Source organism: Giraffa tippelskirchi, chromosome 2 (assembly GCF_054371585.1).
Source record: "Giraffa tippelskirchi isolate mGirTip1 chromosome 2, T2T-mGirTip1v1.2.pri, whole genome shotgun sequence".
In the NCBI taxonomy this organism is placed as follows: Eukaryota; Metazoa; Chordata; class Mammalia; order Artiodactyla; family Giraffidae; genus Giraffa; species Giraffa tippelskirchi.
In genome coordinates, this window is record NC_137276.1 from 41,671,124 (window position 1) to 41,684,352 (window position 13,229).

The following is a 13,229-nucleotide window of genomic DNA, read 5'->3' on the forward strand; positions in this document are numbered from 1 at the left end:
CTAAAATGGAAACATTTAGTGAGATTAACAGAACAGTTTGTGAATATTCTCAAATGGGATAGGCATTCTCTCCAGGGATTCTCAGTGGTGTCCAAGGAAATATAAAGATCCACTGGCCAAATTTGTCACATCTTACCCATATATCAAAGTCAAGACAGTTTGGGAGGAGAAGTAATTTAAGAGAAAGCCATGCTAAATCTTCATCTAAAATAACCAGCGTATCGCATTAAAATGAAAAACTTATTAAAGAAATTTTGCACTAAAGATTCATCTGGCCACATACTAGGTTCACTCTGTACCCCATCTCCCATCCCCACCCACTCTATGGCTCCTAAACCTGCATGTACAGTAATTCTCCTCTCTGCTCAGAGTACTTCTGTAGAAAAACATTTTAATATGTGCAACCAATTAAATGTATAACCTTCTATTATAAAAGTTAACTTTTGAAAGAGTTTATTTATTTATTTCCCTATATCTTAAGATAGTGTTACTAATTAATACCTCCAAGTAGGTGCCTTAGAATTTTACTCTTAACTTTTCCTATCGGAATATACTTACTTTACAGTGTTATGTTAGTTTCTGCTGTACAACAGCATGAATCAGAAAGCTCCCTGTTTAAATGTTTGAACAAGATAGTCTCTCTTGGGAGATGATACTTCTGTTTTTCGCCCATAAATACTGACCTGTATTCAGGCCCCAGTGAAGTTCAGCAAGAAAATGGTTTGGGTCACATTTCCTGTTCCACCGTGAGTCTAGCCCCTCACAGTTGTGACTGCTTGTTCTGACAGATCCCATCAGTATGAAAAGCCAACAGCATACTTCACCCATCTTTCAGTATGTCTGATCTGTCACAGCATTTGAATTTCCTTGATTCATGTAGGGGTTTCTAAGCTCGTGTTTCTTTTTTTCCCATGTGTGATGTGCGTTGAGGCTAGTGAAAATCTACTCGTGGTGAGCAGGTGAAATCCAGAGCTCAGTTCAGTTCAGTCGCTTAGTCGCGTCCGACTCTTTGCAACCCCATGAATTGCAGCACGCCAGGCCTCTCTGTCCATCACCAACTCCCGGAGTCTACCCAAACCCATGTCCATCGAGTCAGTGATGCCATCCAACCATCTCATCCTCTGTCGTCCCCTTCTCCTCCCGCCCCCAATCCTACCCAGCATTAGGGTCTTTTCCAATGAGTCAACTCTTCACATGAGGTGGCTGGGCCAGGAGCCGGGGGCGGTGCGAGAGGAGTTAACCCAGGCCCAAGGAGCAGGGGCTGCGTGGGCACAGGAGGGCCGAGAGGAGTTACTCCACATTCAAGGTCAGGAGGGGCCATCATGAGTAGATACCCCTTGTCCAAGGTAAGGAGCAACGGCTGCACTTTGCTGGAGCAGCCGTGAAGAAATACCCCACATCCAAGGTAAGAAAAACCCAAGTAAGACGGTAGGTGTTGCAAGAGGGCATCAGAGGGCAGACACACTGAAACTAAAATTACAGAAAACTAGCTAATCTGATCACACGGGCCACAGCCTTGTCTATCTCAATGAAACTAAGCCATGCCGTGTGGGGCCACCCAAGACGGATGGGCCATGGTGGAGAGGTCTGACAGATTGTGGTCCACTGGAGAAGGGCATGGCAAACCACTTCAGTATTCTTGCCTTGAGAACCCCATGAACAGTATGAAAATCCAGGGTGTAAAATAGCTCACTTGATGACATTACGCTTAAGCACATGATGAGCTGATGTTGATTCATCTTTTACTGTAAGGCGAATCTGGTGCTCAGTACTTCACAGGGGTGACCTCAGTCTCCCATGAAGACTGAGGTAAGCACTGTATTATCTCCCCTCTGTTGGCAAAGAGTCTTAGTGAAGTAAACTAACCTGTCTGAAGTATCACACGTTACACCTGCTACTAGTGGTTTCTCCTGCTAGTCCCAGAAGAGTGTGTGTTTGTGCCTTTTTGTGGGAGACTATAGATTTTTGTTTCTTACATGCCATGACAAGTTGGTGTTTAGCTGTTAAGTCATGCCCTACTCTGTAACCCTGTAGACTGTAGGCCACCAGGTTCCTCTGTCCATGATATGTCCTAGGTAAGAATACTGGAGTGGGTGGCCATTTCCTTCTCCAGAGGATCTGCCCATCCCAGAGACTGAACCCGCATTTCTTGCTTGGCAGGCAGATTCTTTACCACTGAGCCACCTGGGAAGCCCCTTGCCATGACATAGGATCAAGATATATGCTTAGTGATCTATTGTCAAGGTGAGAGTTTACAACCATTCTGTTATTTCCTACCTAATTGTCAAAGCACAGGCGATTTGCTAAAATGCAAATTCTGTTTTCTAAAATCCTAGATAAGAAATTTTATGCTTTATACAGAGAAAATATGAAATTATATATTTTGAATTGATAATTGTTTAGTATGTATATGTTTTTAGGCTGGATACAGGCTCCTTCTAGATACACCATTCTCAAGGGTTTATCAGGAAATATAAGGGCCCACTGAAGTAGACAGATAATATCAGAGATTTATAATGGGCAGTTCCTTCCCTAAATGAGCTCAATTTCCATTGAAAAGGCAAGATGCAGACAATTATAAATTTAAGCAACATAAATACCATGGAACTCAGAAGAGGAAGAAATTAAGCCTTAAGGTCATAGACTAAAAATTGCAAATCATCTTGGAGCACTTCTGTGCCAGCCAGTGTGCTGAGTTCATTATTTGATTTACCCCTGCCAGGTGCTCTAGTCATCAGTGTTGCAGGGGTACAGAAACAGAAGGCCAGGGCAGTGGAATGACTGTCCCACGGTTCCACAGAGGAGCAGTGATGTGAACACAGCCCATCAGGTTCACAGGGCCTCAGCCACTTCTCCATCTACTGTCCCCAAGATAAACTGACTTAATTACAAGGACATTAAAGGCACTAATGTTCCAATTCATGGACATAGATGATGAGGGAAAACTGAATGCATGAGATATTAGGCAAATATCATGGTTGGGGACTGGTTCTATTTCTAATAACTTCACTTTTGAGATGATGTTAAATACCTCCTGTTCTATTTCATAATCTTGTCAATGAACTGAGATTCAAAACTAGCATTTATGATGTGCTTAATTAGAACCAAGCAATATGATATACCAAGTGTAAAAATTACTGGAGACTCTTGAGTTGAAGGGTCTAACAAACTATTTCCAACTGTGGGTGTCCCACATTGTTCCCCAGGTTGTGTAATTTTTTTCTCTCACACATTGCTTTCAGATAGTTACTAATCATTGTATAAACCTGATGAAAGCTGCTGTTTTCAGATATCATATAAAACTTGAAGGAGTTAAACCGGTGTTGCCTAATGGGAGGGATGACTTACGTATTTCAAAAATGAATGAAAGTTTTGGGGTGGAGGGTGAGCAAGCCATATATATATGACTTGTCCCTTTTGATTGGAGCTGTCAGAAAGCAGAGGAAGGGTCTTTCCGCTTGTGCTATGCAGTCTCAGATGCTGGAAGATGAAGGGGCCCTCCCTCTGAGCATGTGTCAGTGGGCACAAGAGTGACAGCATAGTCTTCAGAGTCAGACATATGAATCTGAGGTCTGACTCCTCCACTTATTAGCCATCTGATTTCTGACAGATTTTTGACATTTCATGCAAACATGGACTCAATAAAGGACAGAAATGTTATGGACCTAACAGAAACATAAGATATTAAGAAGAGGTGGCAAGAGTACACAGAAGAACTGTACCAAAAAGATCTTCATGACACAGATGACCACGATGGTGTGATCACTCACCTAAAGCCAGACATCCTGGAATGTGAAGTCAAGTGGGCCTTAGGCGGCATCAATACAAACAAAGCTAGTGGAGGTGATGGAATTCCAGTTGAGCTATTTCAAATCCTAAAAGCAGATGCTGTGAAAGTGCTAAACTCAATATGCCAGCAAATTTGGAAAACTCAGCAGTGGCCACAGGACTGGAAAAGGTCAGTTTTCATTCCAATCCCAAAGAAAGGCAATGCCAAAGAATGCTCAAACTACCACACAATTGCACTCATCTCACACACTAGTAAAGTAATGCTCAAAATTCTCCAAGCCAGGCTTCAACAGTACGTGAACCATGAACTTCCAGATGTTCAAGCTGGATTTAGAAAAGGCAGAGTAACCACAGATCAAATTGCCAACATCTGTTGGATCATCGAAAAAGCAAGAGAGTTCCAGTAAAGCATCTACTTCTGCTTTATTGACTATGCCAAAGCCTTGCCTGGGTGGATCACAACAAACTGAAAAATTCTGAAAGAGATGGGAATACCAGACCACCTGACCCACCTCTTGAGAAACCTGTATGCAGGTCAGGAAGCAACAGCTAGAACTGGACATGGAAGAACAGACTGGTTCCAAATAGGAAAAGGAGTACGTCAAGGCTGTATATTGTCACCCTGCTTATTTAACTTAGATGCAGAGTATATCATGAGAAATGCTGGGCTGGATGAAGCACAAGCTGGAATCCAGATTGCTGGGAGAAATATCAATAACCTCAGAAATGCAGATGATACCACCTTATGGAAGAAAGTGAAGAAGAACTAAAGAGCCTCTTGATGCAAGTGAAAGAGGAGAGTGAAAAAGTTGGCTTAAAGCTCAACGTTCAGAAAACTAAGATCATGGCATCTGGTCCCATCACTTCAGTGGAAATAGATGGAGAGAGAGTGGAAACAGTGGCAGACTTTATGTTTGGGGGCTCCAAAAGTACTGCAGATGTTGATTGCAGCCATGAAATTAAAAGAAGCTTGCTCCTTGGAAGAAAAGTTTTGACCAACCTAGACAGCATATTAAAAAACAGAGAAATTACTTTGCCAACAAAGGTCCATCTAGTCAAGGCTCTGGATTTTCCAGTAGTCATGTATGGTTGTGCGAGTTGGACCTTAAAGAAAGCTGAGTGCAGAATAATTGATGCTTTTGAATGGTGGTATCGCAGAAGACTTTTGAAAGTCCCTTGGTCTGCAAGGAGATCCAGCCAGTCCATCCTAAGGGAGATCAGTTCTGGGTGTTCATTGGAAGGACTGATGCTGAGGCTGAAACTCCAATACCAAGCAACTGAACTGAACTAAACTGAAACCTTAATTTTTCATCTCTAAGTGGGTAGTTACGGCATGGGATTATTTAATCATGAAATCAAATAATATACATGTTGAAGTGCTTAGCATGGTGTCTGACACAGAGTAAGGCCTCAGGCAATGATGGCTTTCATGATTACTAGTATTATTTCCACTTATAGATTACAGGTATGCAATAGAAAATTCCAGAATCTCTCCATCTTTTAGCTTTGTTTACATTCCTTAAAGACACCCTGGCAATGTAAAGTGACTCAGTAGTGTTTCTTAATCCTTTGAGCCTTTCCAAAAGGATTTTTCAGATTTTGCTGCAGAAAAGTGGAATCACAAATGTAGTGACTTGTCCAAGATTATTTGTAGGTTCTTAATAGAAGTATCCTTTTGTAGTCTGCTGCTCTTTCTTCATCACACTGTGCTTCTTTTTCTGGATACCAGAATTAAATAAGTGTAGAAACATTAATCAGAGAAGAGCTTTTGTTGTTGCTTTTTCCTCTTCTTGAAAAGAAAACTAATAGGCTCAGTGAAGCTATAACCAGCCTGAGAACATAACCTGTTGGAGAGGGCTTCCTTACCCCAGGTTTTTTATTTTTCCTTTCTGGAAAGATTGTCTTGTAGAAGGTGGAAAAATAAAACTGGGCCCAGAATTTTTTTATTATTGATGTGGCCCATTTTTTAAAGTCTTTATCGAATATGTTACAATATTACTTCTGTTTTATTTTTTTTGTTTGTTTTTTTTGACCACAAGGCATGCAGTATCTTATTTTCCTGACCAGGGATCTAGCCCACATCCCCTGCACTGGAGGGCAAAGTCTTTCCTGAACCACCAGGAAAGTCCCTTGAATTTTTTTAAAAAAGATCATTCAGTTAGTTATAAGAGAAAAAACACAATTGCTGAGGGTTTTATTAACATGAGAGACCAGCTGTGTTGGACGTTGTCTTTGCAAATATCTCCCATGATAGTAGTAGACGAGAGTGTGGATACCACCATCACACTGATGTTATGAATGGGATTTTCTTGACACCCATGTTTGCACTGTGATAGAACTGCCGATTCTTTTTGCAGGAAAAAGGATGGGAAAAACCCGAGTTACAGCATGGCTAATGTTAGCACTTCTTTATATAGACAGATCCTGCTAAACCTGCACCGTTTTTATTCCTGTATGTGTTATGACAATAACATTTTTTCCTCCCTTGGAATTGGGTTTAGTCGGCAGAAGTACCCTGCACACCTCCAGAGTTTTTATTTTAAAGCACTGCTACTGTGTTGGTAGCAAAGATCATTGTGAAGGAGAAGAAAGGATTCTAGTATGGAAAAGCAGATGAACAAGAATGCTTAGTGAAAATACTGCTGGAACAATGAAAATTGCTTCTTCTTTTTTTTTTTTTTTTTTAAGAGAAGCAGTTAAGTAATGTCACTGTTCTGGATCAAACAGTTGTATATAGTGTCTGTGCTTAGGGAGAAAAAAAATCTATGAAGTCCAAGATAGAAAATCAGCTTTACATTTTGCTCAAAGGCTGTCCATGTTATACTCATCTGTAAAAATATGTGTAAGCAGAATAAATAATCTGTTAGAGCCTATCAGCTCTAAACTCTTCATGATGTCTTGAAGAGTCTATACTAAAACATGCTTCTATCATTCCATGTCTCTGTGCTTCCCTGCCTCCCCCCAACCCTCCCATGCCTTCTCCATTCTCGACTTTCTCTCCTCTGCCCTTTCTGCCTGGTGAACTAATATCTGTACTTTAAAACCCAATTCAAACTGCACTCAATATTTTGTAGTGAAATATATATATATATATATATATATATATATATATATATATATATATATATATATATACACATATATATGATTAGCCGAAATATTTGGTCAAGTTTTTCTGTAACATTTTATGGAAAAACCTGAACAAACATTTTGGCCCACCGAATATATATAACCAAATCACTATAATGTACACCTGAAACTAACATGACATCATAAATCAGCTATAGTTCAATTAAAAATAAACAAAAAATCCAGTTCAAGTGTTTTGGTGGTCTCTTCTGATGACATTTCCCTCCTTCCCTGGTCAACCCCCATACCTCATACCTGTGTCTCTAATTCTGCTTTTCACTATAAATTTTATTTGCTTTGTAAATTTTATTTATTTATTTGGCTGCATCAGATGTTAGTTGTGGCACTGCTGATCTTTTGTTGCTGCGTGTGGACTCTGTAATTGTGGCACACGGGCTCCCGAGTGTGGGGGCTTCAGCAGTTGTAGCATGTGAGCTCTCTAGTAGCTCTGTAGCATGTGTGATCTTAGTTCCCCAACCAGGGATCGAACCTGCATCCTCTGCATTGCAAGGTGATTCTTAACCACTGGACCACAAGAGAAGTCCAACTGTAAATTTTAGATACATTGTTAGCTGTTCTTCTCCCCTAGGCAACCTTTCTTGACTCTTTCCAACCTCCATCTCTAGCTAGGTGGACTGGGGAAAAATACCTGGAACTCCCAATGTACCATGTGTGTATCTCCAGCATTGCACTATTGCCTTGTAATCGGGGATTCCTGTGGGACTACCTGTCTGCTCCATTAGGCTATGAATTCCTTAAAGTCAGGGACCTTATTCATATTTACTATTGTGCCCACAGCAGCTAGCATATGGTCCACTCTCTGTAAATGGTTGTTAAAGGAAGAGACTATTTTAATAATTGTGGTGCCCCAAGAAGTAGTACAAGTGCCTGGGAATGGTAGGAACTAGAAAAATATTTGCTGGATTAAATTAATCTGCTCTATTAAAGTGGGACTTAGCAAGCAGTAGGGCTTCCCAGGTGGAGCAATGGTAAAGAATCAGCTTGCCAGTGCAGGAAACACAAGAGACACGGGTTCAACCACGGGGTTGGGAAGATCCTCTGGAGTAGGAAATGGCAACCCCCTCCATTATCCTTGCCTGGAAATGCAGCCCATGGAATTGCAAAGAGTCATACACGACTGAGCATGCACACACATGCACACATACAATAGCAAGCAGTAGAGTGATCCCTTGTACACATGGCGATGGTGAGGGAAGAGTGAAATGAGTTAGAGAGCTTTGAGTCACAACAGATAGGCAAACAAATTTTTAGGTTATAGCAATCTTTTTTTTTGAAGGTTGTTGAAGGAATCTAAAATCTTTGACTTAAAGTCAATTTCATTACATAGGTCCATGGCTAAGGCATTTTATCAATTGGCTTAACCCTGCTTGACTTCCCAGTGAGAATAAGCATCTTCTATTTCAGCTCTGTCATTTTCTGTTGGAAACTCTCTCCTCAGTGGTAACCCTGACTTATAAACATGGGACAGCAACCCAAAGGACTGCACGTATTCTCAGAAACCTTATGGCCAAACCTCTCTAGCTGTCAGTCAGCTCAGTGTCAATGACAGGCTTTCAGTTGAGGGGAGTCATTGATTTTCAGCTGTAAAATCCTTAATGGTTACTATATGGATAAAAAGCTCTTTCTCCACCTTTCAGAAACTTCCTATTGACAGGAATAAAACATGAAGCCTTCTATGTTTTGCTTTCTGACACAAATAGATGTTAGTGGTCATATCCCAAGGTCATTAGAGTTCTTTTCCCCTTTCATATTCTTTCACCACAGTTTTAATGAGAAAAATATTTCCCTGTATAATTTCTCCTCTGACACACAGTAGCTCTAAAAGAATGTTTTCTTCTGAGTTCAACATCCTATCTGAACGTAATTTACTTGAATGACTACAGAATTAAATATTTTCAAATTACTTGAAATGTGCTTTAATATTTCTAATGAAGATAAAACTCATGCTAATTTCAAGGCACTCTGCTGAATGCTATATGGTTTTCAGGAATATTCAATAAATTTATGTTGTATATCAAGGATTCCTATATCTTATTTTTAAAAGAGTTATATTGGTGTATTAGTCATTCATTGCTTTGTAACAAATTATCCCAAAATATAGTGCCTTAAACAGCAATAATTATTATTTCTCATAGTTTATTTGGATCAGGAATTTGTGAAGGACTCACCCCGGGGCACTGGGTGTCATGAGATTGCACCAAGGTGTTGACGGAGGACAGCAGTGATCTGAAGGCTAAACTGAGGCTGGAGGGTCCATTTCAGAGATAGTTCACTCATGTGGCCATTGGTCCTGTTGGGAGGGTCTTCTCTCCCTCCATGGAGCCCTCTTATTCAGAGAGCTGAATCCAAGAGACCAGTGTAATGCCAGATTCTACTGAATGAGGCAATTTCAAATTACTTCTTAGGTTAGGAGTAGGTGGGAGATTGGAGTAGACACACACACATCTCTCAGGAGTCAAAAATCGACACTCTTGGAAGGAGTGTCAGAGTCACTTACATATAATAATAGATTGGGATCATATAATGACGGATACACACACACACACGCATGCACACATACAACTCTCTGGAAAATATAATCGGCCACAACTGGCACAGTAAAAATTGAAAACTATCACCCTGGATACTTGAGTAATAAACAAGATATGACCTCTGCTTTTAGAGAACTTATGGCCTAAGGAAATGAGACAAGAAAAGGAGGGGATGAATATTAATTTTATAAGCCATAATAGAAAGGTTATATGAACCCAGAGAAGGGGCCATCTCTTGAAGTCATGGATAGAAGCCCATCCTGGATAGAAGAGTTGAAATTTGTTTGGCCTTTGAAGTCTAAGTCAGCTAGTTTGAAATAGTGTTATAGACTCTTCTTCACTATGGATGTGGGCTCCCAATGTGTTATCAGAATGCTCTGTCCAGCTTTGAGAAACAAGGTTGCATTTATTATAAATTTCCAATCCTTGTTTTAGTAATGAATTATTATTCATTGGGACATTTTGGCAATTTTTCCTGTGTGTAAAGGTATGACTTTAGTTTCAGAAGTTTAATTTAGATCTCTTGAAGTGTCTGTAAATTTACATGGATATTGCCTAAAATTCCGCTTGGCATTGGAAAGTAGCCAGGATCCTTTATTTATGATCTTTGAAAGATTGCGGTTGTGCCTTTTTAAAATGACTAAAGGATTCATTTGGAATTAGTATGTATGCCTTTTTTCTTCCAACTAAAATCCTTTTAAAGTCCAATTCTGTTCTAGTGAATACACACACACACACACACACACACACACACACTCACTCTCAAATTTTCAAAACCCAAAGTTTAGATTAAAATAGCCTCAGAATTAAAAAAATAGATTTATGGTTATAAGGCTTCAGTTACTTTTATCAATTCTCAGTAGAATGCAGTACTTCCTTAGAAGGGAAGCCAAGACAGAGGCATAGAGACTCACCAAGCTCAGAGGGGCCGTATAGCGAACTTCTGTCACTTAGTGCTCAGTTGTGTCTGACTCTTTGCAACCCCATGGACTGTAGCCCACCAGGCTCCTTTGTCCATGGAATTTTCCAGCAAGAATACTGGAGTAGATTGCCAGTTCCTCTTTCAGGAAATTTTCCCAACCCAGGGATAGACCCCCCATCTCTTGCATCTTCTGCATTGCAGGCGTATTCTTTACTGTTGAGCCACTACAGAAGCCCTGTCACTTAGTATTACTATATCATTTCAACACACGTTTAATAACTATGATTCTTAACTTTATAATCTTATGGAAATCAGATTTATTAAAGGGAAAAGTAGGCTACTGTAATTTTTTTTAAATGGATAAACAAACTACTGAGCATGAGTCTTGCAATAGTAATAACGGAGAAGAGAGAGATACTTGGTTTCTACCAGTGTGGCTGGATGTGTTTCTGTATTAGGGGTGGGACTTTCCTTCATGTGCTTAATCATATAATTCACCTAGAACTTGAAGGGATAGGTAAATGGTTGAAAATGTGAGACAGGCATGTAACATAAAGGAAAATGAATACATAAAAGGGCTGGATAGGAAAAGAACTCTGACTTCCATGCACAAAATAATTTATGGAATAGTCCTTCAACATTTATCTGTAAGAGTGAAAACTGTGTGCTAGAGCACTAGTTCAGAAATAAAGGGAAAACCCTATCTTTTGGAATCCTACCTCTCCCCATTGAGTGACAAGAGTATTTTTAAGTCCTTAGAAAGCTGCTTAGGAGCTGCTGGGATATCCTGAGGAAAATACTACAATTCATGGCTGGGGAAAAAAAAATGTTACTTGAGAAAGAGGATAGTTTTTTAAAAGATCATTAGCTGGTTGCCACTTGTGAAGAAGGCTTTTAGAACAGTGCTTTTTATACATTTGAAGTGTGAGAGCCCCAGGTATAGGTATCATTTCAAATTAAGTCACGGCAGGAGAGGTGAGATTTTCTCTGGGTAAACTGATCTGCTTTATCATTAACACCATTGGTTTCCCAGGTGGCACAGTGGAAAAGAATCCGCCTGCCAATGCAGGAGATTCGAGAGATGCAGGTTTGATCCCTGGGTTGGGAATATCCCCTGCAGCAGGAAACGGCAACCCACTCCAGTATTCCTGCTTGGGAAATCCCATAGACAGAGGAGCCTGCTGGGCTATAGTCCATGGATTTGCAGAGTCAGATACGACCGAACAACTGAGCACACACACACGCACACCAGCAAAGTAACCAACCACCCAAGGCACTTTCCCACTAAGAAACTCCTGAAGAGTACATGGTAGCTCATTAAAAATATAGAGTAAAGAGAGTTGGGAAAAACGTACCATTGAAGCTATATGATATTTAAGGGTATTTATTAGCATTTCTGCACCAATGAAAGAGGAATGTTGTTTTTAAATAATATAATAAATACGTCTGGGATGTTTTATTGCTAGAAGTATGTAGACAGTTTGGGCAGTGTGTGATGTCAAAGAAGGACTCTTGGAACAATGCTATAAGCTTGCTTGAAGCACTACTATGACCTTCATTGCCACCATCCTCAGTCAAATTTCTTTTTTTCTATATGCCATGCACTGCTGTCAGGGTTTTAGATGTATTATCTCATTAAACCCATTCAACAGTTTGGGCACCAGGATTATACCCATTTGGCACTGGTGGTAGTTGTTTTGCTCTCTCTTAGCTCCTGGACAGGTGCAGCTCAATTGATGCATATGCACAATTAAATCCTCCCAGCTTGAGTTAGTAAAGTAGTGACCTAGGATTGTTCCAGTCTGTGAGTTATGGTCTAGGTCACACAATAGATAACTGATAAGATATATTTAAAACCTTGTTCATAAAATTGACAACAGACCTCAGTTCCATGATGAGGAATTTAAGATTTTTTCTTAGGATCTCTGAGATATAAATGGTTAAGGATTATCTAGTGTAACCATCCATTTGATACGTGATAGTGATCATACAGTTACTTTTGAAATATGAAGTTACTATATATACATATATATATATACATACATATATATATATCAGTTATTGTTGGCTCTTATTAAGGCAGAATTTCTGGCCTGTGGCATTCCATAAATAAAAGGAGACTCATTGTATACTATTGCCCACGTTAGATCTTTATAACATTTACCTCCAAAGTCTATTTTTCACATGACTTTAATGAATCTATTTAAACTATATTACTCAATTTCTAATTATGCCTAGTAAATTTTGTGTGAGCTAATGCTTTTTTTCTGAAAACAACATTATTTAAAAATCTTGCGTGTGTGCATGCTCAGTCACTTCAGTTGTGTCCGACTCTGTGATCCTGCGGACAGTAGCCCGCCAGGCTCCGCTACCCATGGCATTTCCCAGGCAAGAATACTGAAGTGGGCTGCCATGCTCTTTTCCAGGGAATATTCCCCACTCAGAGATCAAACCCACGTCTCCTGCATCTCCTGCATTGCGAGTAGATTCTTTACCACTGATTCACCAGAATACCTGTTTTAGTAAGTGTCATAAGTTCATATGTTCACCTTTGTAAGTTATTTTAGAAAATAAACACCAAAATAAATATTATTAAATGCTATAGTTTTATAAATGTGAATGTGAAGTGGATTCAAATATTGGACATTCCATTGACAGGCAAATGAAAGGCAAACTAGATATTTAAGACATGAAGCAACAGGAAAAAAAAGTTGAAGGCTTCTATGTGTCCATAAATATGACTATCTTTTTCAGGAAAATAAAAACTTCCTGGTATCTATCTTGGATCTTTTCAAGCGTTAATGTGAATCTTCTCTTAAGACCAACCTTTAGACAGT

At 39.7% G+C, this 13,229-nt stretch overlaps 1 protein-coding gene across 3 annotated transcripts in view; it reads left to right on the top strand.

Moving 5' to 3' along the window:
- The window catches only part of PRKG1 (protein kinase cGMP-dependent 1), a 1,340,287-nt gene that overhangs the window by 392,506 nt on the left and 934,552 nt on the right, over positions 1 to 13,229 (top strand). The window contains exon 1 of one of the 3 annotated variants that reach the window (XM_081557186.1): positions 1,286 to 1,306. The exons of the other annotated variants lie outside the window; for them this stretch is intronic. The gene's annotated coding sequence lies outside the window, so the exon portion shown is untranslated. Of the gene's footprint in view, positions 1 to 1,285; positions 1,307 to 13,229 lie in introns of those variants that run through there. 3 annotated transcript variants of the gene reach the window in all.